General features: G+C 40.6%; 1 protein-coding gene across 2 annotated transcripts in view; it reads right to left on the bottom strand.

Annotated features, from left to right (window-relative positions):
• Positions 1-25,622, bottom strand: part of TBL1XR1 (TBL1X/Y related 1) — a 103,015-nt gene that overhangs the window by 55,166 nt on the left and 22,227 nt on the right. For both annotated transcript variants that reach the window (XM_054282791.1, XM_054282792.1), the window contains exon 2: positions 1,091-1,155. The gene's annotated coding sequence lies outside the window, so the exon portion shown is untranslated. The remainder of the gene's footprint in view (positions 1-1,090; positions 1,156-25,622) is intronic.

Raw genomic sequence — 25,622 nt, 5'->3', positions numbered from 1 at the left:
GTGACAAATATATTACATTTCACTCCATGATGTCTTTGGGAGTTAACAGAATTGCTCACTACCTCAAAGTGAAGGAGTTACATCCAAGCAAATTCTCTTTGAGCATCATTTTTCCTCACAGGGCAACGACAGTGGAGTTGCAAAGGTATAAATAAGTGAGGCTGTAATTGATTTACATATTCTTTAGATCCATTTCCACATGCAAACCAATGGAAATCAGCTCAGCTCTCAGATCCAAAATTGAGTTTTCAAAGCAAGTGGTTCAAAACATTACCCCTTTAACTTCTGTACTGAGCACAACAAGAGAGAGAGGCTTTAAATACAGAATTCACCCTGGCACTTTATGCATTTAATTCTTAAGGCTAATGCTGAAGGTACCACTCTTGCACACCTCAACTGTGACAACACAAGATACCAAAACTGCTAGAAAAGAGGTTGTCTGATCAAAGCTGAAGCAGCAGGTTCCAGTCCTTCCCTTCAGGCCTCAGCTCTGCTTTCCATGTGCACAGCTATCAGGAAGCACCAGCAAACCATAAGGATAGCCTGGAAATATGAATTTGCAGCAGTCTGCAACACTAACATTCAGAGATGGAATAAGATTGCCTTTTTCTACAGAAGATTTTAACTTCACTGGTCCTACACTGCCAAATGGGCTGAAGTAAAATACACCTGACAGTGCAGAGCTGGTTTGGGGTTTTTTATTTCTGTTAGTATTGAAACAAACTGCAGAGAGCACCCAAGTGGGGGCAACAGAACCTTCAGCTTGGATAGAGCTCACCCCAAACAGGTTCTTGGCCAAAAGAGGAAGCAACACCAGTTACCAACAGGATGAGCTATGTTACTGTCGAGTCACACTTCTCACTTCAAAATTAACATGCTGCCCTACTTTCCACAGGATAAAACCAGGTGCAATTGTAATATTTCTGTCAAACAGCATAATGGTCTAGATGTTCCTTAAAAAATGAAAATAATCCACTTGAATAGTAAAAAGTAGTTATTCTAAATACACTGTTTGCAGTGTAAGCCTGCTAATGGCAGGTGTGCAGAGAGAAAAACCACACCACCTCTAGTCAATTAAAAATGTACTTACCATTGGCAGTGCATTGATATGCAGAAGTTTTCCTTTCGGGTGTCTCTTGCCACAGAAGGGTGATGCTGACAGAAAAATAAGGAGACAAAATAGGAAATGTTAGTATTTATTATGTTGAAACCACAGGTACTGACACATAAATATTTTGAAAAGCTCCAAACAAAAATCAACATTCCAATGGTATGACTTCCAAAATGGTTACATCCACTGTGAAGCAGTAAAAGAAAAATCTGTTTTCCCAACACATCTTGCACGAAATAACTCAATTTACGTACACAGGTGTGCCCATGAGCCCAAAGAGTTACCAACTCCTGCAGTGACCTCAGTAATTAAAGAAAACAACCAGCTCACACTAATTGCTAGCAATGCTTGACAACATGTAAATAACATAAATCTTCCTAGTGCAAAATTCAAGAGAACTCTTGTCCACCTTTAAAACCCAAACAAAAACATAATCTAAACAAATCCACACTCTCCTACATTTTAATAATTTTCTTTACAGGTCAATAGTAATTTTATGCACCCTACAATAAAATAACTAAGTGTGAGCACACAGCTTTTGATGTCCAAATATGAGGTAACTCCATCCCCTACAACATGCATTTTTATTCAGCAGTGACAAGTGATTTTTATCCACACTAATATTCCTGAGTGGTTGCCCTCTATACAAATACTTGCCAGACGACTTTTCTTTAGGACATAATCTAATCACCCACTCAAAGAGCAGGAAGGGTGACAGATGGACATGGGTGACTAATGAAGTATTACCAGACTATTTTTAGATTAAATTCTTTACCAAGCATCTGCAACCTGTGGTCAAAAAACTTTTACTATGAGTAAAGAGTAACTATAGTTTGTGGGACTCATGATTAACACAAGGTTCTCACGTGCAACTTTCAAGCTCAACCAGCAGGAAATCATTCATTATAGAGCCATTTTTGGACCCAGCCCAAAAAAAAAAAAAAAAAAAAAAGAAAAGAAAATGGCTGCACCATTTGGGCTTATTTTATTCTTAAAATATCCCACAAGGCAGGCAGTATCACCTTCACAGTGCAAGCAAGAGGTACTGCAGAGGATGCTGAGGAATGCAGGAATGCTGGGAATTGAAAGAATTTGCAAACACGCTCTTATTTCCTTGCTTAGTAGTACTTGTGCTGCAGAAAATATGTAAATAGGCTGAGTGAAACTCCACTCCTCAAGAGGTACAGTATCCTATGCAAGGCTACTCAGAAAGCTTTTTTTTTCCCACAGCCAGAGCTGCTGACCAGCTGAGAAGATAAAGCTTTAACACCCGCTCTGCAGACCCCATAAAAACATTATTTGCTTATAACGAGAGTTTTCCTTAAAAGCAGAACAAAACAGCAACCAACCAATATTCTCTTGAGAACAATCTAAATAATGGTAAAAGCTGTGTGCAGAGAAAGGCAGAGGAGGGCCCTGCTTCTGAGTGTGACGCTTGGTTTGGGTTATTCCATTTGGGAAGGAACATTGCAAACATAAATAAAGGGTTGATTGCACAGATATAAACCATTTTCCTCAAGGAAAAAAAAAGGCTTTCTTCAGTACACACTGCCCAAACTGTCTCCTTCCAACACCTCTTTGCCCTTGTGCAATCTCGAGTGCAGTACTTATCATCGAAGCCAGAGAGGGAAACCTTTCTGCCTGATCCGTGGAAGAGGCTTCTTGTCCTTTGCTTTACATCTAAACAGGGCAGTGACACGGAAAGAAGCTGGAAGCAAAGACTCAAGAGAGCAGAGAATTAGAAAAGAAAGGGTTCACTGACTTCACTTCATTCCTCCTTCAATGTTAATTGGTTGTAGGCTCCAGTTTTAAATAAGGGCGCTTGAAGCGATGTGTAAACATTTAGAAAACTCTGCAATGTCCTTCTTCAGAATCAATTGCTGAGTACAAATGCCTCATCAGCAGCTTTTTTCCTTTCCAAATTTATCTTATTGGATTTTGGCATGTACCTTGAAACAATGCAGGTGACAGTTATAATTTATTGATTTCAGACTATCTCTCACTTTATATTGCACTGTGTTACGCTGATTTAAACAGGTGCCCAGATGCAGTTGCAGCTATTCTACATGACACTTAAAGGGCATCTGGTGGATTATTTTTAAGTTGATAAGGCACACCTGGGGAATGCACAGCAGCTTGTGAGTTTGGATCCTTCATCTTGGAGGGGCTGGGAATGGCTCACCACTGCCTGATGATGTGTTCAGCATCAACTGAAAACTGCTTCACTCAACTTGAAAAGAAAGATTATTTTGATGAACACAGTGTGTGCTCAGAGCCAGTGCTTACCAGCCTTGCCCACACCAGTTTTTTCTGCACAAAATGACATAACTGATGCCCATATCCCTTGGAGATCTGGGGCCAAACACTTGGTACAACACCCAACATCATCTCCCTGTGCAGAGCATCCTACCCTGCTGGGGTGTACAGAGACAGTCACACCCCAGGCCTTAAACACAGCCTGCATGAGTCAGGCAGTTCTCACCTGCAGGGCTAAAACCAAACCACCTTCATCAAAGCAGCAAATACCCTTCCAGGCTGCCTGCACAGATTGGGCTGCTGCTATCAGCCAAGCAATAATCGTGTGGTGCAAAGGAAACCACAGATAAAAACAACCCTGGCACCAGCACAGTGACAGATCTGGTTATAAACACACAGACCAGATGTGCTCTGATGTTAGTCCTTACCTGCTTCCAAACACAATCGGTTCAAAGCAAGGATTTCTCTAAATGCTACTTGCAGAAATGTTTAACCATTTCCTTCCAGAAATGCTGCTATTGGTGCTACTTTCTCCTTCCCAGACATTACACTGCGTATGTGATATGGTTAAAGCAGTGTTTTTTGCATGAGCTCTGAATTGCTCCTGTTCCCCATGTGAACTTGTGCTTCTTTCTAATCCTCTTAGGATCACACTGTTTAAACTACTTTCTGAGATTTTGGTGCTATTTGAGTTCTAACAACAAATTTAGCCATGAGATGTTGTGCTTTCCGAATCACAGAAGCCTTCTAAGGACACAGTATCTTTTCTTCTAAATTATCCTTGAGTATCCTGCTTTTATCTGAATTCAGTATCTGGAAAAAGTGTCCCAATCAAAGCAGAATTAAAAATAACTAAATCCTAGATATTCCCCTCAGTAACTAGGCTGCAAAAACCACGAGACAATAACTTTAAAAGCCTAAATTGAAAACTAATCACTCCATTGAATCCTTCCTTTCATTTGGTTAATAGGCACATACAAAGCTAATGGTGATTCTACCACTGCTGTGCTTGGAACATAAACAGAGAAAACCAAAGTTATTTCTTTTAATCACAGTTCCACAGTGATGTATGGCAATAATTTTTTTTAAGCAATTCAGCACATCTACAACAACATCTGCTTTTCAGATCTAAGAGAGAGGCTAAACTGAGACAAATACCAGCTCAGAAAATTCAGGAGAAACAAATACATACAAGTGTGTGTGGGGGGGAGAAATCAGCACCACACAGAAGATATCGTTAAGAAGTGTCATTACTTGAAAGTGGTAGGTAGCAATAGGGTTCCTAGTGACAAAATAACATACACAGACTGCTCCTGCACTTCACTCTGGGAGCAGGGCGTGGGCGAGGATGTTTTACAGGAAGCACTGAAAGTATGTAAGACCTGCCCAGAGACATATCCACACAAACTCCTAAACTCTACCTGAAACAGCTCTTCTCTGTCAATGGAGAAATTTTTATTTTCTGATCTTTGTTCTTCTACCTTTATTCCATCAAAAATATAGAAAAGCCTGATGTAAGCTGACCTTCCAGATGTTTCAAAGAAGAAATGCTTAACTTGTACATTCATATCATATTAAAGCTGCACAACTTTCCACACTTCAGGAACACTCTTACATAGAACAAGAACCTGTATGTCCATGGACATAAGTGAATCAACTGCTAACACAAAGGGTATCTGAGGGGATAAAGAATAAGAACTGGGCAAGCAGACAGCACTATTCTGGAGAAAAGTTCATCCAGATGCAGAAACCACTCATTGCAAGCCCACAGATTCACTGTGCAATGAGAAACACAGGACAAGTCAGACCAGGGCAAAAGAATACTGCAGAAATTTAAACACCAATTTCTGTAACAGTCGAAAACTGAGGCAATCACAGAAAATAGCTTATAGCCCACTGAAAGGGAAGAAAGCTGAATTGCTGGAGAGGAAACCAACTCAGCCAGCTCCATTAAAAACCCATAATGCACCCCAGTAATCTTGTCAATACCAATCAGCTGGTAGGAAGGCAAGCAGCACTGCAGCACCATTTCCCTTGCAAGCATTTAAATGAAATTCATTAGCAAGTAATCCAATTCACATAAACTGGAAGTTAGAAGGTCCTAGAGAATGAAGTTAAACCCAGTCTAGACTGGGAAAGAGCATAAGGAGTTGTTACCCAAAGCACTCTTATGCCAAAGGACCTTAGAGCACTCACAAAACCCCGACTGCTACCTGCAGGATGGGGGCCCACCTGTGAAAATTCAAGGTAGTTTCCAATTTATGGAGTTTTTCTTCCAACAATAGCAGACATGATGACTACTGACATATTGATCAAAACAGCAGCATATTGACAAATATTTTTCTGTGTTTTTAATCTAGAACGGAGTTTTAAATTTACATTCATCACTGGAATATTAATCAGCTAAAACAACTTGTCAAACTGGGTGCTCTTAGCAGACACACTTCAAATAGGAAAGAGAAAAACATTTTTCCTTCTCTAAAAAAAAATAAAAGAATAAAAAGCTGATGTGTAACAATTAGGGGCCACTGTTATTACAGATTTCAAATACATACCTAAAACACTGAACCGAGACACAAAAAGCCCAAAAACATGAAACAAAACAATTTTAAAAATCAGAATATTTTTTCCCATTCCTCAGAGCAAGAACAGACATATTTCCCATATATTAACTCAGTCTTCTGCAGCTCACTAAATGAACTCAGCTGCACTGGTGGGTGAGAACCCTTCCATTCTCCACTCAGAACTCAGACCCAGTGAACTCAGACAAGCTTACACAGCTGAAGGAAGGCCACAGCTGCTTTTACCAACATGGAAATGTACTTGCAGGGAACTGACAGATGCAAGGTTAGAAGGATTTTTCAACTGGTCTCCAATGTGGGATATGGAATCAAGCTCAAACTGCTTTCCTGGGAAAATCACCTTCTTCTGCTAACAGTGCCTGCCTCATCTGTGTTTTTAGACAGATACTGTGTTTTCAGGACAATATTCTTCTGCTTTGGGATTCACAGTAGCCATGCAGAAGAGCTTATCTAGATTATGGCAAGCTTAATTTACTGAATTGATTAAAATTATGTCTCAAATATGCCATGTCTTGGTGAGGTGGGACACACATTTTACACAGACATCACATTTGGAATTAGGCTCAAAATGTTTACATAAGGAAATCTCCCCAAATAACAGAAGGACTTGACAATATTGTTATTATTTTCAACCTCAGTGTGTGTAACCACCATGGGAGCCCTGCCTGGGTCTCCCTCAGTGTTGGTTCCACTACCAACTTTAGTTCTTTGGGCACCCAGAAGTCAAACAGGGCATTCTTTCAAAGACACAGCTCAGATGTCAATTTGCTGCCAAGCCAAGCTGAGGAGCTGCTGAGGACATGCAGACAATACAGAGGGGCTTGGTTTGTGCTGCAGGAGGTGTTTGCAGACAGCCTGACGTCAACAGGCTGGAGCTGCGGCCACTGACCCTGAACGCCGTGCGCACCCAGCGCTGCTCAAGCGACTCTCCCTGTCTGAGGACACAGCAGGAAGCCTGGCTGCCTTCTGCCTGCCCACTGCAGCAATCATTCCCAGGGTACCTGCCCTTCCAGCAAAGGGTCAGGGTTAAAAACAAAGGTATTCCAAAATGGTCTTAAAAATCTACCTTGCTCGCGATATTGGGCGATGGTGACAGCATAGAGGCTGAAGAGTTAGGATTCAAGAATTAGGATCCAAGAGTTAGGATCCAAGAATCCTTTAAAATAGCCCTCAAAATTATAAGTTACTTTTAAAACTCAAGAGCACTTAAAAATCCACAGGTATGAAAACATTTTTCTGAAAACTTTAAGTTGTACCAGAGGCCCAAAAGCAAAGTTTGTGGTGGAGCTTGTGCTCATACACTCCAGGTGTTCCTGGGATACAGCTCCACTAAAATAAGGTGTTTATAATAATGGGTTCCAGATTCTTCCTAGAATTATTATTACTGTTATGATTTTGTGCAAAGCCAGAGAAAAACATAAGCCTCTCACACTGCCAAAAAAACGGTAACACTGAATAACCTGAAATCATCAATTAAACGCATCAAGAAATAACTTCTTTCTTTTATTTTTCAAAAATACTGGTCAACAAAAGCTGCTGCACTTCTGCTTACAGTGCCCTCTCATTCATTCAGGAGTTTCCATAACTGAGTGACATCTGAAGCACAATGTACTGAGGCAGTTGTATCACCTTTCCAAACTACTACTGTGTCTGGGTCATATTTTCACACAAATAACCTACAGGAGAAGTTCCTCCTGTACAGGTAAACCCTGTGACTAAGAAGCAGACATGTTGCCCAAGACCAAGCAACACAAGGATTTTTTCCTTTTTTTCCAGATCTTCACACCATGCCCCCAGTAGACAATACCATTCCTACAACCTTTGGCCTCTGCTCTTTCCATGTCTCCATCACTTCTCCAACAGAGCAATTTTGCAACCTCACATGAGGGCTCTGATTCACAAAGAGTTAAAACCTACCTGGAGAGGGCTGCCCTTGTTCATGCACTGTTTATCCAGCCATCCCTGCTAAAAGGACAACTTATTCTTACACAGCAGCTACTGAGCTGTGACAAATTGCAGAGCAGGGAACAGGAGAAAAGCCTGTGCTGCTCATTAGCACGGAGGCTTTCCTGCCCCTGAGAAGGGAAACCTTCCCTGCAGCAGGGGCCCAAGTCACACAAGGCAGAGGGACAGCACACTCATTCCCAAAGGAGAGCTCAGAGGTGTGAGGCTTTGGTTTAGTTTTAAGCTCAAATCCCATCCTAGCTAAGTTGTAATTGCTATTGTGTGGGGAGACCTCAGTTTACCCTCATCTACCCTCTCCCAGCTTGGTATTCTCAACACTTCCTTTCCTCTAAAAACAAAATTAAGTTTTCTTCCACTCAGCTCTTGAAGCATCGCACTGCAGGGCCAGAGGAGCACAGAACTGGCTCAGAAAAGGAAGAGGGAACACAGGCCTGAAAGGGAAGAAATGCAGGAGCAGCACTGCCCTATAGATCCACCACCAAAATACATGTTGCCAAAGGATGTCTGGACAGAGAAAGGGAGCCCAGCACAAAAAGTTCCCAGCAAATCCAGAATTATGTACTAGGTACAAGCTGTACCACACACAGAGCACAGGCACCAACTGTGTAAAACAGGTATCTGTTATTCTGCTGTCTTTTCAAACCATTTGGATACCAGAGACTAACTGTGTAAAACAGGTATCTGTTGTTCTGCTGTCTTTTCAAACCATTTGGATACCAGAGCTGTTTGCCTGTCACACTGACAGAAAAGCAAAATAGCTGCATCAATATTAGACTTGCACATGGATTAAGAGACACCAAAACCTGTCCCAGAGAATAAGGAGCTTACAGTACAGAGAAACATAGCAAAATATTTACTTTAGCACTATGGTCAAGGAGAACAGCATCTATTAAATAAATGGACTAAAGTCATTAATCAGCAGCAGCATATTAAACTAATATAATCATGCCACTTGTCCTTTGTTGTTTTTTTTTCCTTAACAACAAAACTTAAGCATGACCAAGGAAAACATGTATTTGATTCATCAAAGACAACATATTCAAAAGAACTGAGACTTCAAGAAACAAAACCACAGCAGAGAGGTTTTACAAAGATCATCAACTAGGCCATGATTAATTGGTAACAACCTAACAGTGCCATTATTCAAGCATCTCCTAAGCAGTAAAGAGGGTTTAGCTGTATATATACACTTGAACTAATAAACTATGTACCTCCAGGACAGACCTGGGTGGTATATCCTGAAATTAAAAAAAAAAAAAATCTCCTAAAAATACTGTTTCGTTAGCATTTCAATTATGTTGGTTTTCCTGCTTGTAGGAAAAGGTTTTACACTCATTTTCAATAGGGAAAAAAAATCCTAAGCAAACTTATTTTGTTGCCAAAATGAGTGAAGTCAATATTTTTGTTTCACTGCAAGTATTTTCTGTTGGATTTCCTACGGTCTTTGCAGCTGTACAGCTCAATTTATGTCCCTTTGAACTTACGTGTTACACATACAGAGCAGCACACAGCAGGTGTTTATCCTACAAACAAGTGAAAGTGGGATTAGATAACCTATTACGTCACTTCACAAACAATTTAAAAAGCAAGAAAAAGAATGCTGATGTTAGTTAAGGGATCAGTCTCAAGTACAGCTATGTGACATCACCGACAGGAGAAACAACAGCAATTTCACAGGAGCAAATGTTAACGGCAAGAGAAGACTGAGGTTTGTCTGGTAAAGACTGGGTAGCTGCAAATACATTTTAAATAACCAGGAAAAACTTCCCCATAACAAAATCCTGCAGCTGAAGACAAGTTAAGAGAAACTCTCTCGGTGCCATGGGGCTTCTGTTATTTTAAACAAGAGCAGTAAGGACTCTGGAAGGAGTAATTCTGCCTAAGGAGAAAGATTAGTGTTTAGTGTTTGATCTAACAGGGCTTTTCCCTTTCTTTACTTTTTGATTCTTATCTTGATTGTTTCACACCAGGAATCTGAAACTGGCTGAGCTGTGCATCCTGCAAATCTCGCTCAAACTGGAATAGGCCGGGGATAGGATTTCACCGGTTGGGAATTTCATTTACAGAACTCTGCCTCTGCAGTCACCTACAGAATTCTCATTCTCTGTAATTGCTGACAGGGCTTCATGAAACCAGTGGGTTTGAGACTTTTCTTCTATTTTTTTAAGTCAACTCACATTTATCAATGTGATCTACTAGACTGGTCTGAGAAAGTAACAAACTCAATACCTTCTTGGTCTTTGGGAAAAAAAAAAAACAAACTTCCTTAATCTTTTGTCTTGTTAAAGATGGAAAATTTACCCACATCTTAATATTAAAATATGCCAGGTAGGTACCATCATGGAAAAGATTTGCTTTTGATGTGGTTTTTGCTGCTCTGATACAGATTCACTGAAGCATCCACAGACCAGCCCAGTTTTCATTTTTTAAAAGGAAAATAAGTGATGAATGTTTATGAACCTAAAAAAAAAGGAAAAAAAAAAAAAACCAGCTATGCCTCTATTTTCCATTTGAACCTACAGATATTGAGTTCTTTTTACTGATGGAGAACAAACAGAAGCCTGTAAACTTTACTGCTTTCTTCTGTGATCATGCTAACACGCACTGGTTATCCAAGGAAGCAAGTGACAAATGCTCAGGGGAGGATTATTGAACACACTTGTCAAAAATACTCCACCTAGCAGAAGTATTTCCCTCAGCGTCAAACACCAAATACTGGGGTCTGGTTCATCTCCAAACAGAACACTGTAGATATTATTTCAGTCACACCTAGTCAAGGGCTTTTCTTCCCTGTTTTTTTGAGGATACTTTTATGCCATACTTTTCCAAGTCAATGGTAGAATGTTGAAATGGAACAATATGAGGTATTTAGCACTAATAAACACACAGACCCTATACAGCACAGAGTAATAAATGCACAGGACTTGGCAGCCCAATAATGATGCACCAAGAAGTAATAAAAACCCAGGTTTACAAGCTGCTGCACTTCAGAAGAGACTGTTTACTGTATCAGATAAAAACAAGGTTCAATACATATATTTTTTATTGTATGACACAGTACAGCTGCAATCATTTATCAGACTTTTTCTTGTGTCTTATCTTTCCTATCACTGCCTAAGGAACAAGCAAAACCTTGGATTTATAAAAGCATCTCAAACACTAGCACTTCTGACCCATTTAACATATACCCTTCTTTTTTTACACTAACTTTACCCAGAAATAAATCCACTTGCCATATTCTCCCAGGAATACTACTACTGGACTGATTTTGACACCTTTTCAGAGAAGTCTCACTGACCCTCCTTGTCATAAGCTGGGTGTGTTCGCCACCTACACACTGGCACTGCCTCTCCCACAAAAACAAAAAGGATGCAGTTTTGCTAGCAGCATCTGCAGACTAAACAAGCTCCATTTAAGAGCAATTAGCACTATTTGTTCTTTGGTCAAGTTAAGATAATTTCCATGGGGCATTTTTAGCTAATCCATTAATTCAGATTCAGAAAACTTCACTAGTTTTATCTTTCTGTTCCTAATATCTTCCCATAAAGCAGTAAAAATCAAACTACACTCATTTACTTTAGCCTGCACATGAAGAGTTAATTTTTATAACTGCATTGTGTAACGACTTTACTGAAAAATTCTTAACTGACTTGAACAATTGCCAGTCCTCAAAACAACACTTGCCAAACATTCTTACCAAATTTTGAAGAGAGCGTTTGCCAGAGACCATCCATGGGCTCACGGGGCAAAGCTGAGTGCGGATGAAGGGAGGCAGCCACAGGGAAGTGCAAATAATCCATGCCAGAGAAGCAGCACCAGTGTGAAGTGTCAGTAACACATGGATGGAAGTGATCTACAAAGCCTCCCATCGCTGCATGGAATTCCTCTGTCCCAGCACAAGCTGCAGAGCCATACAGGGTAAGATAAGGAAATAACCCTGGATTCCAGCAACGTGCTGCAATGGAACACTGCAGCAGCCTCTCCTGTCGGGCAGGGCTCCATACTGCAGGGCCAATCTGATTTCACATGTGACTCTCCATGTACAAACATGTCACATCCCTCACGTGACACGCTTTAGGAAGAGAGGTGTACTTGCCAAAGCATTGAAGCCAACATCTGCGTTTCTCTTGACTAACAAACCAGAGAGACTCCTGCCCACCCTTAGTCACCAGCAGACTTGACCTGGTGAGGTCATTTCAGCAGTCCTATCTCAGCCACCCCACCCAAACCCTCCGGAGGCTTTTATTTTTCTCTTTTAAATTAACCAGATCTCTTACAAAGAAGAACTGTGGGCACTGCCCAAGATGATGAGGAGCTGAGTTGCTCATGGCCAGAGAGACCCAAAAAGCCAGAACTGAGGTAGGGTGAAGTTAAAAATTCTGGTAAAGAAGATGGTATCCATGACATTATTATTATATATGTTTAGAATTAAGGAAGATTAAAATAGAAATCCCTACAGATACCACACAGTAAATTTTAAACCCTGCTGTTTACTATTTTAACCAAATAGAACAAAACACAACCAAATGGTGGTGCCTAAAGAGAACTGGAGGGCTGTGTCTCCTGCCCTGAGTGCTGCTGCCTCACAGCACCAGGGAAGCAGAAGAGAGAATACTACAGAAGCTTTTCTGTTTATTCCATTAAAAAACAGGCAGTTCTTTTCATATTTGCAAAGAATTTCTATTTAAAAAAAAGATGAGTAAAAAATCCTTTTGCAATTCTTTAACTGAAATTCTTCAGGGTTTTGAAGACAGAACCCACTGCAGATATAGATACTATACAAATATCATGTCAAAACTGAGTTCGGATTTTAATTTGAAATTCAATTTAAAATTTTGGCAACCTGCACCATAACCTGATTGACGCCGCTAGAAAAAATATCAGATAAATGAAATAATCAAGCAATATTTACAGTTTGAAGAAAACTAAGCAATCAGTGGAACTGCTGGAAATCACAGGCAGAGTGTTCATGAACTAAAAGTGTTAAGTGGCCAGTTTTTACAGTGGCACAGAAATTATTTTTAATACCACAACTATTTTGCATTCAAGTGGCTTCAGTGCTTTGCATGTGCTCCAGACACACAAGGATAAGAAATTTATCTGCCAGTTATGAGACTACAAACCCCCACTAATTCCAAAATACTGAACAAGAAAATCAATTCATTTCACTTCTGTCAAAAAAGCACTTCTCCCTAGTTTGAAATGCAGAAGTCTCCCTCTTTTATCCAGTACACTGCAACAGTAAAGCAAGTGAAGATTTTGTGTATTAGATACACGCCTTCCTCTAAATGCAGTTTGACACAATAAATTAGAAACACGCTATTCATCAACATGCAACTTCCTAAAAAGTCATAAAATCTCAAATAATTTGTATAAAGGTTATGTGCTTTAACAAAAGCAGAGCAAAGCAGTAAATCAGCCTGATTAGCAAAATAAATACCACTTCTACTACAACAATTCAATCTTAGTAGCAAATCAAACATTTTAATAGATTGCAGCACAGTTATTTTCTCAACAAAGTTTGATTTCTCTAAATCCAAAGCAAAATTACAATCAATTACTTCAAACAAGGGCTTCTACCTGTTGATTAAATTGTTTTCCCTTCGATCCACCCTGGGCTTAGCAGACATTTCTTCTGGTATTAAATAGTCAAAGGTGTAAATTAAAGACTAAAAGAGCTCCTTAAAACAACATCTATAATCAGCCTTGATGTTCACTACTTTCAAAAGAAAAAGATTTTGAATAGGGCAGCACTGGGTAGTCCCTTTGTCTCTGGATGGAAGTCAGTGAAAATAGATCCAAGGAAAACCCTAGCAAGGCCTAACCCACATCCTGAGGTGCTTGGTGCTCCTTTGGAGGTAGAAAAGTGAGCACCAAACAAACAAATAAAGGAAATTCAATCATTCAGTCCTGGGTGGGATGGTTCTTGTTTGTTTTTTTAAGCTTAGCTTTACCACTCAATTCAAAACCAGCAAATATATTGAAATAAACCACAAAGTTGTATCCAGACTACAGTAATCTTCAGATAATTACACTGAGAAAGAAAGAATGAGAGGGCAGTTGCCACAGGAAGTCACCTATATTAATTTTGCCTGCAATTGATTTTGAATTTAGCATGCATTCAAAACTAAGTTTTTACACTTCACTTCTGTAATTCGCTCCAGCAGTGCCACACTGGCTCTTGCTTCTGCAGGGAAGCATTCCCCACAAGTTCACTGTGGGTATCATAAAATCTCAGCTCATTGATAATTAACTTGTACATCTCATCCAGAAGTTTCTTTACAGTGCCTCCTCTGTATCCTTTCTGGAACATCAGTAAGAAACACCAAAGACTGGACCAAGAGGGTTGATTTTAACTACAAGCCATGTCAGAAGAATAATAAAGTTGTTCCCGTTTGCACAGTAGCAAATAAGGAATCAATAACATAAAATACATACATTATAAAAGAATAAACCTCAGAAACACTTTCTGAATTTAGATTTCACTGTCTTTACACACTTCAAAAACATGAAAGGCCCTGAAAGATCAATACAACCCATAGGAATCTAAGGTGCAGAACTCCATAATTCGATTTTTTTTTAATATGGTAAATTGTACAGTAGCAAAGACTGAGATAAATCAAAGAGATCTCCATACAAGGAACAAAAGAGGTTATAAACCCAGAATTTAAAAACTTCCCATATCCTCAAATAGGGAATGTGGTGCAAAGAATTTATTACAGAACTTGTTTTCTAGTGGGCATTCAGGTATTTCTTATCTCAAGTAAAAACTTCTATTAAAGTAACATGATCTCTAAGGATTTATCTCTGGGCTTTCTCCCCCACAATATTGTTAATTTTTAATGAGCTTTCTGAAAATTCCCTTTGCACTGAATCTCACTGGCTGGGGATGCCAAAGGACCCTTTGATCAGCAGACACAACCCTTTTGCTAGTTTTGGAGGGATTTTACTCATGGAAACTACAAAAAAATCTTTTGATCACGGCACCAAAACTCAGATTTCAGATCACTGCTGGTTCGGAGCCATCGGGGTTGGTGTTCTGCAGAGTCATTCCTGCATGGAGCAGCTGGGCTCAGGCTGGAGTCCCCGAGCAGAGAGGGCACTGAAGGGTCTGGGAGCCTGGAACGGCATTTAATTGTCACCCTGGCTCCATCAGCATCCTGCCTGATTCACTTTGATCCAGCTCAGTGCCTGAGAAATTCCCAAACAAGGCAGAATAAATCTGCCAAGCCCTGCTGTACGTCCACACCACAAGGACACTTGCTGGACTGTTTCTAAGAATGGGACACCATTTGGGAGAGCTAAGAAAACAACTCATTAGAGCACCAGGAGAAAATCCTTTTCTCCCAGGACACTGCTGTGCCATGGAATAGAAAATGCTATTAAACAAAAATGATCAACTGCAAACAAACGGGAATAATTTGCTGAAGAAAAAAAATATCTCGCAGCTAAGAGATAATATAAATTACCATATGCAGACAGCTAGGATGCCAAAGGAGCAGGGGCCTCACTGCCCAAAAAATAAATCAGCAAATGCAGTAAGATGGTTAGTGACTATGTTTTGATTTTAGCAATAGAAATCTAAAATAATCCAAAATTGAGGATGTAATTGCCAAAAGGAAGAAACAAACAACACAGAAAAAGAATAATCAAGACTGGAGAAAAACAGATTATCAAAGGCACCTGCTATCACAAGAATAGAAATGAGATCTTCAGAAGCCCTGAAGGACTCCTTGCAGAAAAGAAACAAGAAAAAGTATAAAAACCCCAAGAAAGCGATCATTACTGATTTGATCATTTTAGCATACAAACAGAGATGTACTAGGGACAGTAGAGATTGCCAAAGGGAACAAAACTCAGAAAGGTGGAGGGGTATATTCCTGTACTCCTCTTGCCTATGCCATGCCAGACACATTCCCCTTTTTTCCACTGCATCCAAACTCCTGCAACCTGTTGGCTCTGCATTGCTGCCACACTGCCAGAGCACAGAGCTCCAGGGAAACACGGGCATGGGGGAGTGAACACCTCAGAGACACCAAAGCATCATCTCCTCAAAGCTCTCCCTGCCTGCTCTGGCCATGGCCTCGGCCCTGAGACAGCATCATTGCTGTTATTGCTGTTATTGCTGTTATTTATTCCCTCAGAGCAGCAAACACTGCCCATCCAGACAAAGCTCTCTGTGCTTTCCTGCTTTGATCAGAGATGTTCCTCCATCCCTCACCCTTGGCCCACACACACTACAGAGCACTTCAGGGCCTCTCTCAGAGATGGCACTCCCAGAATATGGGCTGATAAACACACCGAATGCACAATGCATTTGACTCCCACATATTAATTATGTACCTCTAAATCCTAATGATTTCTGTAATAATTTTCTTACAGAGTTTACAATTCCCACAAAAGGAAGATCCCCTTTGATGTCTGAGCATTGTTCTGTAGGTATCAGAGACACAGTGTAAATATTGTTTTACAACAAGCAGAAATTCTATAAGTTTCTACTCACTTGCAAGATGATCAAAACAAGTGAGAAGTTCTAAGGAGAGAAGTTTGATTTTGTTCATTCACCCCCTGCATCTAACAGCTCCTTGAGCTCCTGCAGGAGCTCCTTAAGCCTTTGGAGAAACCAGAAGATCCTGCTGGGAAGGGATAGGGAGAGTGCACATTATTTAATAACCAGAAACTATGTATGTATGAGAGACCTTTCTGGTTTTATTTTTGGCACAACTTATCTGCTGGTAGAAAGACTGTATTTTAACACTGAGAGGAATGTAATGGGAAATTTATTTTAAGAATACAGTTCTAGCAGGTCATAAAGATTGTATCATTATCCTCCTTGGACAGTAATTGGCAATAAGAATACATGCTCTTCTTTTAGTTTTTGTTCATTTGATGAGTTGAAAGAGAAATGCTGTTCATCCAACATGCTGTTTATTTAATATTCAGCTTTCCTGAACTCTTCTTATGCAAAGCACAAATGCTGACAATCAATTATTTCAGTAATCATAATTCAAGCTCAAATTTTACACTCTGTAAACACATTATCATGACCACCACATTATGCATTTGAAAAATTTCAGTTGCAGCAACCCACACAAATGAGCACACTGCATTAGGTTTACAGTAAAATTCTGTTCTGGCTAGACATACAAGGGGTTTTTTCATAACAGTAAAATGAATGAAGCACACATAAATGCTGAGTATTTTTCTATGCAGTGTACAAATGCACACATTCATAGACAAACAGTCATGGCACTTGTTTCAAATATTGAATAAAAGTGAAAAATATTTATACTTGTCACTAACAAGAAGTTATTGCAAATACTGGATTTTATGGTTTTAAAATTAAATTATTGGGTACGATAGAGAAGTCAGAGGAGAGCTGCTGTCATTTTTGCAGGAAGATTTCCTATAAACTTCATCAGGTTGACAAGAACTAAGTTTTCCCAAAGCAACCGGTAGCTCTTTGGAAGCAATCTAGAACGCCCTCACACTCAGTGGGTGGCCTAATACATCCTGAAATGTAAGTCTATAATTAAATAAAAATTTGCAAAATTCAGTTTAGACTTCTTATGGGAACGCTTAATGCACATATAATTGGGGTGTAACACACTCTGCATTACATTTCACTGATAAACCACAACTTTTCAAATCAGCGTTTCATGGAAATGCTTCGAAAATAGTTTGACGTTTAATGCTGCAAATAAGAGTAAAAGGCTAAGCAGGGGAAAAGTGGGGCTGCTCCTGAAGGGGGTGAATGATTTAGTGGCAGCAGATGGGAGATAAGGCTGAGGTTCCTATCAGGGATTATTTGATCTTGACCCACGGGACCAGATGGGCTCTGTCCAAGGGTGCAGGGAAGCAAGGTCACAGCAAGGCCACCACTGTCGTGTCAGAAAGCTCAGGGAGATGGAGGGGTCCTCAATGGCTACAGAAAGGCTGGTTTTCTGCCATCCTCAAATGAAGACAGAGAGAAGCAGAGGGTATTACCACAATTTATACCCCACAATATGGACCCGCCCAGTCTGGGATGTGGCCAGTGGGACGAATGACCACCAGATAGGTGGAAACACAGCTGGGCTGTGTTCCCTCACATTGGAACAGGTTTCCCAGAGAAGATATGGGCGCCCCATCCCTGGAATTGTTCCAGGCAGAGTCCAAGTCAGAATGAGATGGTCTTCAACGTCCCTTCCAGCACAAACCATTCTGTGGTGACCAGGAGATACCTGGGATACTGCAGCCATCCCTCCTGGGACCTGACCTATCCAGCGACTCCACCAGTGACCCAGAGGAAGCCCAGGAATGCACTCTCATCAAGCTTGCAGGTAACACCAGTCTGGGGGCAACCAGCAGCTACTGAAACCTGCCTGAAAGCAGGGCTGGCATCCAGAGAGACCAGGAACCCTCTGGAATTCTGCAAGGACCAATGCAGGGCGTGGCTCCAGGGAGGGAAGAGCCCTTCCATCAAATCCAGGCTGAGAAGAACCTGTGGGTCATGGCCAAGCAGCAGCCAGTGGTGCTGCGTGCTCTCGGACATTTTGTGTCCTACAATGGTTTATTCTGTCTATTCACTGCTGTTGGGATATTTCACTTTGAAACCTTAATGACATGGTTTCAGCAGTTCTTTTATAAAATAAACCCTGGTAAAAAAAACAATGGCAGCACATCCATGTCCAGCAGGTACTGCTCTGGATTTTTTGTTCCCAAAATGTGCACTTTGTCTTGAGAGAGCCAGTGCACAGCCTTCAGCAAAACAACTTAAAATTGTGATTTCTGCATCTATAATTAAGCCACAATTGGCACTTTAAGGGGCATATTCTACAGTTCATGCTGCTAAAATAAATACTGTGTGCATGAAAAACTGCCACACGATGAGTGCAATGAGCATCTATGCTTATTTGCCAAAGGAGCTCCTTGAGTTTGTATTTAATTCCAATTCGTTATCGAGCATCTTAAAAGTCAAGCAATTGCAAAGTCCCATAAATATATGTGACTATTTGAGTTTGCATTAATACAGTACTTAACATGCAAAACCAAATTAATTTATTTCCACATGCATAAACCAGAACAGGTTGGAGAGGCAACACACACTCACACAGGCTTGGAACTGAGCAAACTGTTACAAATTTACTGGAAAAATTGTATACTGGGCATATGTAATAGGCAATTTGTTAGCACATAATTGCTATTTCTAACCTAAACCAAGGCAACTCTATCCAAGAAGCATGTTCATATAAACACTGTATTTTATATATCTATATGTATATAGGCACAAACACTCTTAAATATTTTATATAGAAGCACACTTTTGAAAAATGAAAAGCAAAGCATGGTGGGGACATAAAGAGCCCAGCTTCATTTCCCCAAAACACCAGGGGAGCTAAACATGTGCACCCACACTGTAACCAGTGCTACCCCCAATTATCTTCTGCCAGGAAAAAGAACAGCAGCTGCACAGAGAGAAAGCTGGAGATTTAAATGTGAACATCTAATGGGAGAAAAAAGAGGCAACAAACTTTAAAATTACTGTCTTCCCAAGCTTGAACAGCAGCCCTACCTTCATCGCATCCCACCTTGCCAGTATTCAAATATGTAACATTCACCACACATGGGATGTATTTTAATTGTATGGTGACATATTCTAATTGTGTGAGCATAAGGCTTCTAATCAAACCTAGATAAAAATCAGAGTCGTTAAAAGGAATTCTCTTAAAAATTAAGGTTTAAACCACATCCTGAGGTTAAAATTTAATTTGGCAGGGTGATGCTTACAGTGCTCCTAGAATTTTGAAATACTTGCAAAATTCTTCCCTTTAGCTAAGTATCTGCTTAGTACAGAACTTCTTCCTACAATGGAATTCAATCTTCTAACACAAAAATATGAGAAAAATATCATAAACATTCACAAACCGAGGTCATTAAAAAAAGACTTTATGACACATATCTGAGCAATACTTGGCTGATTCCAGAAATATTCTATGAAAAAAATAGTTGTGTTTATTTTGGACATCACCCTGTATTTTCAGGTGATGCCTTTAGTCTTTGCATTATAGTAACCACAATCTCATGTAATGATCACTTTGGAGGAAAAAAAAATTAACTAAAGCATATAGCTGGCATATTTGCTGAAAGGCTGACATACACCACCATTCCATTTCCACTGCTCTTCAAAGAATCCTCTTAACTAAGTCTGCACAATCAGAGCATTTACTCTTTAAATAGCCACAAAGAAAAGCAAGATTGTTTTACTTCTTGAAGCCTCAGTGTACATTCCAAGGCTCCTTATACTTTCAGCAAATGGCAATAAAAACCAAAGGTATTCTTATTTTGAAAGTGTTTCCAAAGCCTTAGAGAATCTGACTCTACATCTTCAAAATGCTCAAGTACATGCACAAGATGCACAATGCCACTTATTAAAAACTCACATTTTTTGCTGGTGTACATGCCTCTGTCTTTACATGGATTTAACTAGGTGATATCTAAGTTCAGCAATTCTTTTTGCTTAGCATCAGTAAAACATGGCCCATTCCATCCATCCATCCAAGTTTTTTGTTATCTCACACTTGAGCTTCTGCTGCCCCTGATAAAGGCAGACTCACCCCACTCAGAACCACTTAAAATCCTTCTGAAAAGGTGACTGGCTTTTGTCTTGCCATGCCTCTTTGTAGTCCTGCACCAGCTTCACCTTCTAATGCCTCAAACAGAACTCACTTACCAGGCTCCTCTTTTATAAGCCAAGAATGGCCTTTGCATTTTGCTTATCACTGATTTGGTACCAGAGAGCAACTCCAGCTCCCTCCAAATGGCTAATGATGCACTTGATGCATTTTCTGATGAGCATCAGCATGCTTTCTCACACAGTGCTCATTATGAAAGCTGTTCCTAAATTCACAAGTCTCCTTTCAATCCCTTTTCAAAAGTCTCCCTTTCCATGTCAGCTCAAAAACTGAGTGTTCAATAGCTCCAGGTCAATTTTTCTTCCATGAATATATAATGGCTTTCTGAAGTCACATCAACTTTTAGCATTACCATGTCCTCAGGCAAAAAAGTCTGCAGGAATATTCTAGGAAAAAAAACCACCTGTGTTTATTTTGGATATCACTTTTTAGTTTCATTTGACGCTTTTAGTCTTTGCATTAGAGCAACAGCAATCACTCCCTAATTACCTTCACCACAGTGCTCCCCAATTTACAAATCTCTCCCATCCCTCCCTCAGCTGTTAATGGGTTCCTGCCACTCAAACTGGAGACTACTGGACTGCCTAATGAAACTCCTGCACTGCCAGTTCTGACTGTGGGGATGGCCCAGCTTGTAACCCCAAGCAGACACCTCGCTAAGTTTCTAGAAAAGACTTGAAAATAAATCACTTTGGGGTTTTTTTTCTCACCAGCAGGACAGGCTTCTGGAATTGTTCTGCCTCAAGAACATTAGATGCTGAGTCCAGTGCACAAAAAAAGGTGTCAGCAATACTAATTTCTGCTGCCAGGAGAAGAGAGGTGCTCCGTGTGACCCAGATGATGGCAGCAGGAGGGGACACAGCGAGGGACACTGAGCACTGGCAAATCCTCCCCGATTGCTGCGTTATTCCATCCCCACGCCTCGCCTCACCGCTGTGAAAAATGGATTGGATTTTCTCTCAAGGGCTGAACTTCACTGGGGATGACGAGGTGGCTGTGACGAACCAGAAACCTGCAGGGAAGCTGCAGACCTGGCTCCTGTGCACTTTGGCAGCAGCTCTAACACAACTGCTGTTAGAGCCTAATCTGCCTCTGGTCCAATTCTTTATTCTGCAACAGCAGGAAAAAGTCATCAGTTCCTGCTTTGGGTAGCAAAAGGGAATGGCTGTGTAAGGAGGTTCAATGCACATGCGTCCTTTAATTTACTAGATGAGCAACTTCCACATGATACAGCACAGCAGTAGTGTCCTAATAATTTCATATTTTTAAGTCAGGAAATGCATTTTTGGTACAGATTTGAAGCTGACTGAGACATAAATTAATGAGATTCTCTACCAGTGGTTGTATTTCCTTTGAGCGTGAACCTGTAAGAACTTTGGTAAACACACTGAAAGGTTCTATGGTTTCACTGCTTTATGGTTTAATAATTTTATATCCTTTTCTGAGATGTCTCGCATCTGTTTACACAACTGCTGCCTACTGAGTCACAGATATTTCCAGAGCCCCAGCCACACTAGACCACTGTTATTTTTCAGTCTCCAAAAGAAGCAAGATAATCATTAACTACAGCAGCAGGGAAAATAAAATCCATGCTGCCTCACTAAGTTAACACTGCACATCCAATAAAAATAATCATTTAAAAAATTATAAAATCATTCAAACAATTTTATCTTTGACGTTTCCCCATAGTTTCTCTAACTACACTTAGCCATTTTTTCATGTTTCTCTTAACAAGGCTTGCATGAGCTGACCTAGTTTATTTGCACTCCTCCCAAACTGTGAAGTAGAATGTGTTAACATAAACCAAATGGTCCCAGTCACTTTGAAACAAGCTTCTCCTCTGCCAGCTACTCACCCTCTGCCACCTCTGTCTACTGCCTTGACACTTTCCAGCCATTGCTGCCACCTCCTTTGTTCTCAAATCCTGCCTGATTTTTACCCTGAGGGGTGACACCTTCTCCCTGGCAGCCCCAAGCAGTGGGGTTCCCCCTTAGAACGGATTGCTCCTCACCTCCAGGGTCCCAGCACCAGGTGGGAATGTGCTGCCAAGAGCTGCTCACCAAGCACAGGGTCCTGGCTCTGCCTGCTCCTCCCCTGGCCACACTTTGCTTCCCAGCCCTTGCAGCTGCCATGGGATAACCACTGCTCCCATCACATCCTGCAGAGACCAACTGAACACCGAGCCCATGGGAGCAAGCCCAGCTTGGGTTTAGTGCCAGAACATGGAGGAGAGGTCAGTGCATCACCTGTCTATCCCACAGCTAAACCAAGAGGGAGAGCTTCATCCACGGCTCCAGCAGAAGCGTTGCTGCCATCCCTGGCATATGGGATTACTCAGGTTACTATTTTCATATTCACTAAGGCTGTAGTCATGGTAAGGTAACAGCCCAAAAATTTCATAATATGACATGAGGTGGGGGGAAAAAAATAATTAACAAAAAAGAAACAAGTCACAGCAGTGAGGAAAAGGCACATAAAACATTTGTACTGTTGTGGCTTTGTTCTGCTATTTAGAAAAAAAAAATAACACTAAACAACCTTGCAATAAGCTGCCTGAAGCAAGCTATTTTTGAGTTTCCTCTAGTTTAATGACTCCTCATTTCCTCACTCCAGAGGCATACCTGTAAGTGCCACAGGCCAGAGAGGAGCAAATAAGCACCTGTGGTAGTTAGGAGCAGAAAATGCAGCAAACACTCGCCCATTAAGTGCAAGCCTGAAGGACAGATTGTGAACTGCCAACAGGGGAACCAATGAAGAAATTATATGGAGATGTGAGAGTCTGCCACTCACACAAAATAACTTTCATTTCCTTAAAATTACCTTAACTGCACACTCCTGTGTTAGAAATTCACATGCAGAAATCATCATGGAGTTTGTTTCTTTACTAAGCAAACTCCCTCGTACTTATTCTCAAGTTTCATGGAAGTTGTTTCAGCTGCTGTGGTTCTAGAGGACAGCAGATAAATCCACAGGAGCTTGGAACCATGGATGACCAGCAGGCTTAGAACACAAAGGAACTGTCCCTAGTGCACATGGCTGCGACTGTAAAATACACCAGTATTTACTGTAAAATACCTCTCCCAGCACTCTTGTGAACAACACATCAAATCCACAGCAACAGATTGGTCCACCATAGTGGAACTGCCAGGTTAAACTTCAACATGCTTTTTCCTTTAAGTGTCTGAAGGCTGAACAGCTAGAGAAGGATACTGGACAAATAGACCTTATTCCAGTACTGACTATCAGAGACCATTTCCTCTCACACTCTGCACTGCAATAATTTGAAATTCTTACAATGGCAAATACTTTTGCTTGTATTGCAAGGGTTTCAGGTTTTTGTTACAGATGTGAACCTTTACCCATTCTCTCTGCAAACACACCAAGGACTTTGGCTAAACCAGGTCAAGGGCTGAACATGAAACACCACATCAAACCACCATGCAAGGCAAAAGGATGAGCTGGTACAAAATTATGTTGCCAGATTGGATTTGCACAAAAAAACCCTAAAGGAGCAGCTGTGATATGGCACACACGCGGTTTGATCAAACACTGCTGCTCTCCAAAGGCAGGGTATCAGTTGTGCCCTTGCTGATTTCCTGGTAATAAGCACAGTTACAAAAAGCACACTCACCCATTAGCACAGAGATGGAGCTCTGGCCTAAGGCCAGGCTCGCTTGGGTTTTTGTGTCCTTTAGGTAACCAAAGTATCTCAATCTCCCCATCAGACTGAAAACAGCACAGAGAATGCAAATAGGATTCTCATTTTCCATTTGGCCACCTACAAAGCAATTGCTGCTGGAAGCATGAGCTGCCATGTAGAGACCTCAGATACCTGCCCTCTGAAACTGTACGGTTGAGTACAGATGTTGCTCAAGACAATGAAAAAATACCAGAATCTCCCACTGCCACACAGAGCTTATCACTTCCAGGAACACACAGCTCAATGAAATGCAACAGAAAGTCATCACAGACCAAGAACACATCCAACCACAAATCCAACACCTGCCCCAAGTCCAACCACACTTTGCTGCACAAGATGTCACAGATGTCACAAGCAAGGAGAACTAATTCAGTTCCCTCCAGACAAACAAATGACTTTGCTGGACTGAACAGCTCAAAGATTCAGAGTCTCTCCACTTGCTACTCTTTCCTTAATTCATTGGGTAAACTAACACATCCCCTCCCCTTAAGCCATAACTAAAAATTGTAATTAACAAGATGATGACATAGGAGGTCTTAATCAGTACTAATTCTTGTGTTCTTGCTTGCTGAGAAAAGAAATTTCATTCTGAATTTTTCTCAAATAACTGCAGCCATTCAGCACAGCCTCCTGAGATTTTTGCTTTCAGTAGTGTTATAAAAAAACAAGTTTCAGAAGTGAAATAATAAAATAAAGAAATAATCTAATGAACAGGAAGCCAAACTTCTATGGCAGCTATATAGGATAACACAAAATTACACTGCAGGCACCAAACCTGCACCAATGTCCATGCATATTTGCCACTTTTTAAGGGAGGGCTACCAAAAATCTCTTGCCTTTGCAGTAAAGTATAACCAATCACAGTTTCTCTGAAGGATCACAGGTGTGACGTGTCTGAAACTAGACAGATAAATGACAAATGGGCTATGATGACTACATGTATCAAATAAAAAGCAACAGAAATGCTCTCCCACAAATACACACATATTTTAATCTTCAATACACTGAAGCGTGGTACTGCAACTGTCAATACTCCATTTAACTGGGTGGAGGCTGCTGTTGAATAATGCAATGCATTAGCTCCCAAACTAGATTACATTTTTTGCTTTAAAATGTAACTGTTTTGTCCAGCTCGACAAGGATGAGGACAATGAGAAAGCATCCAAAAAACATAAATAAAAATTGCCACTCCAACTTACTGTTCCCAGAACACACTCCAAAAATAGAATTGTCTACAAAAGCAACTATGTCTTAGATTATTTAAAATTCTGACAAATGGGCAACCAATCATACATGCTGCCTCTGATGGGGAAGATCATATTTTAAAAAATCCA

The sequence above is a fragment of the Melozone crissalis genome, unplaced genomic scaffold, assembly GCF_028551555.1.
Source record: "Melozone crissalis strain CALT ecotype California unplaced genomic scaffold, PUWL_Pcris_2 ptg000034l_1, whole genome shotgun sequence".
Classification (NCBI taxonomy): domain Eukaryota; kingdom Metazoa; phylum Chordata; class Aves; order Passeriformes; family Passerellidae; genus Melozone; species Melozone crissalis.
The sequence above is the reverse complement of the archived record's forward strand: the minus strand, read 5'-3'. Positions and strand labels throughout refer to the sequence as shown.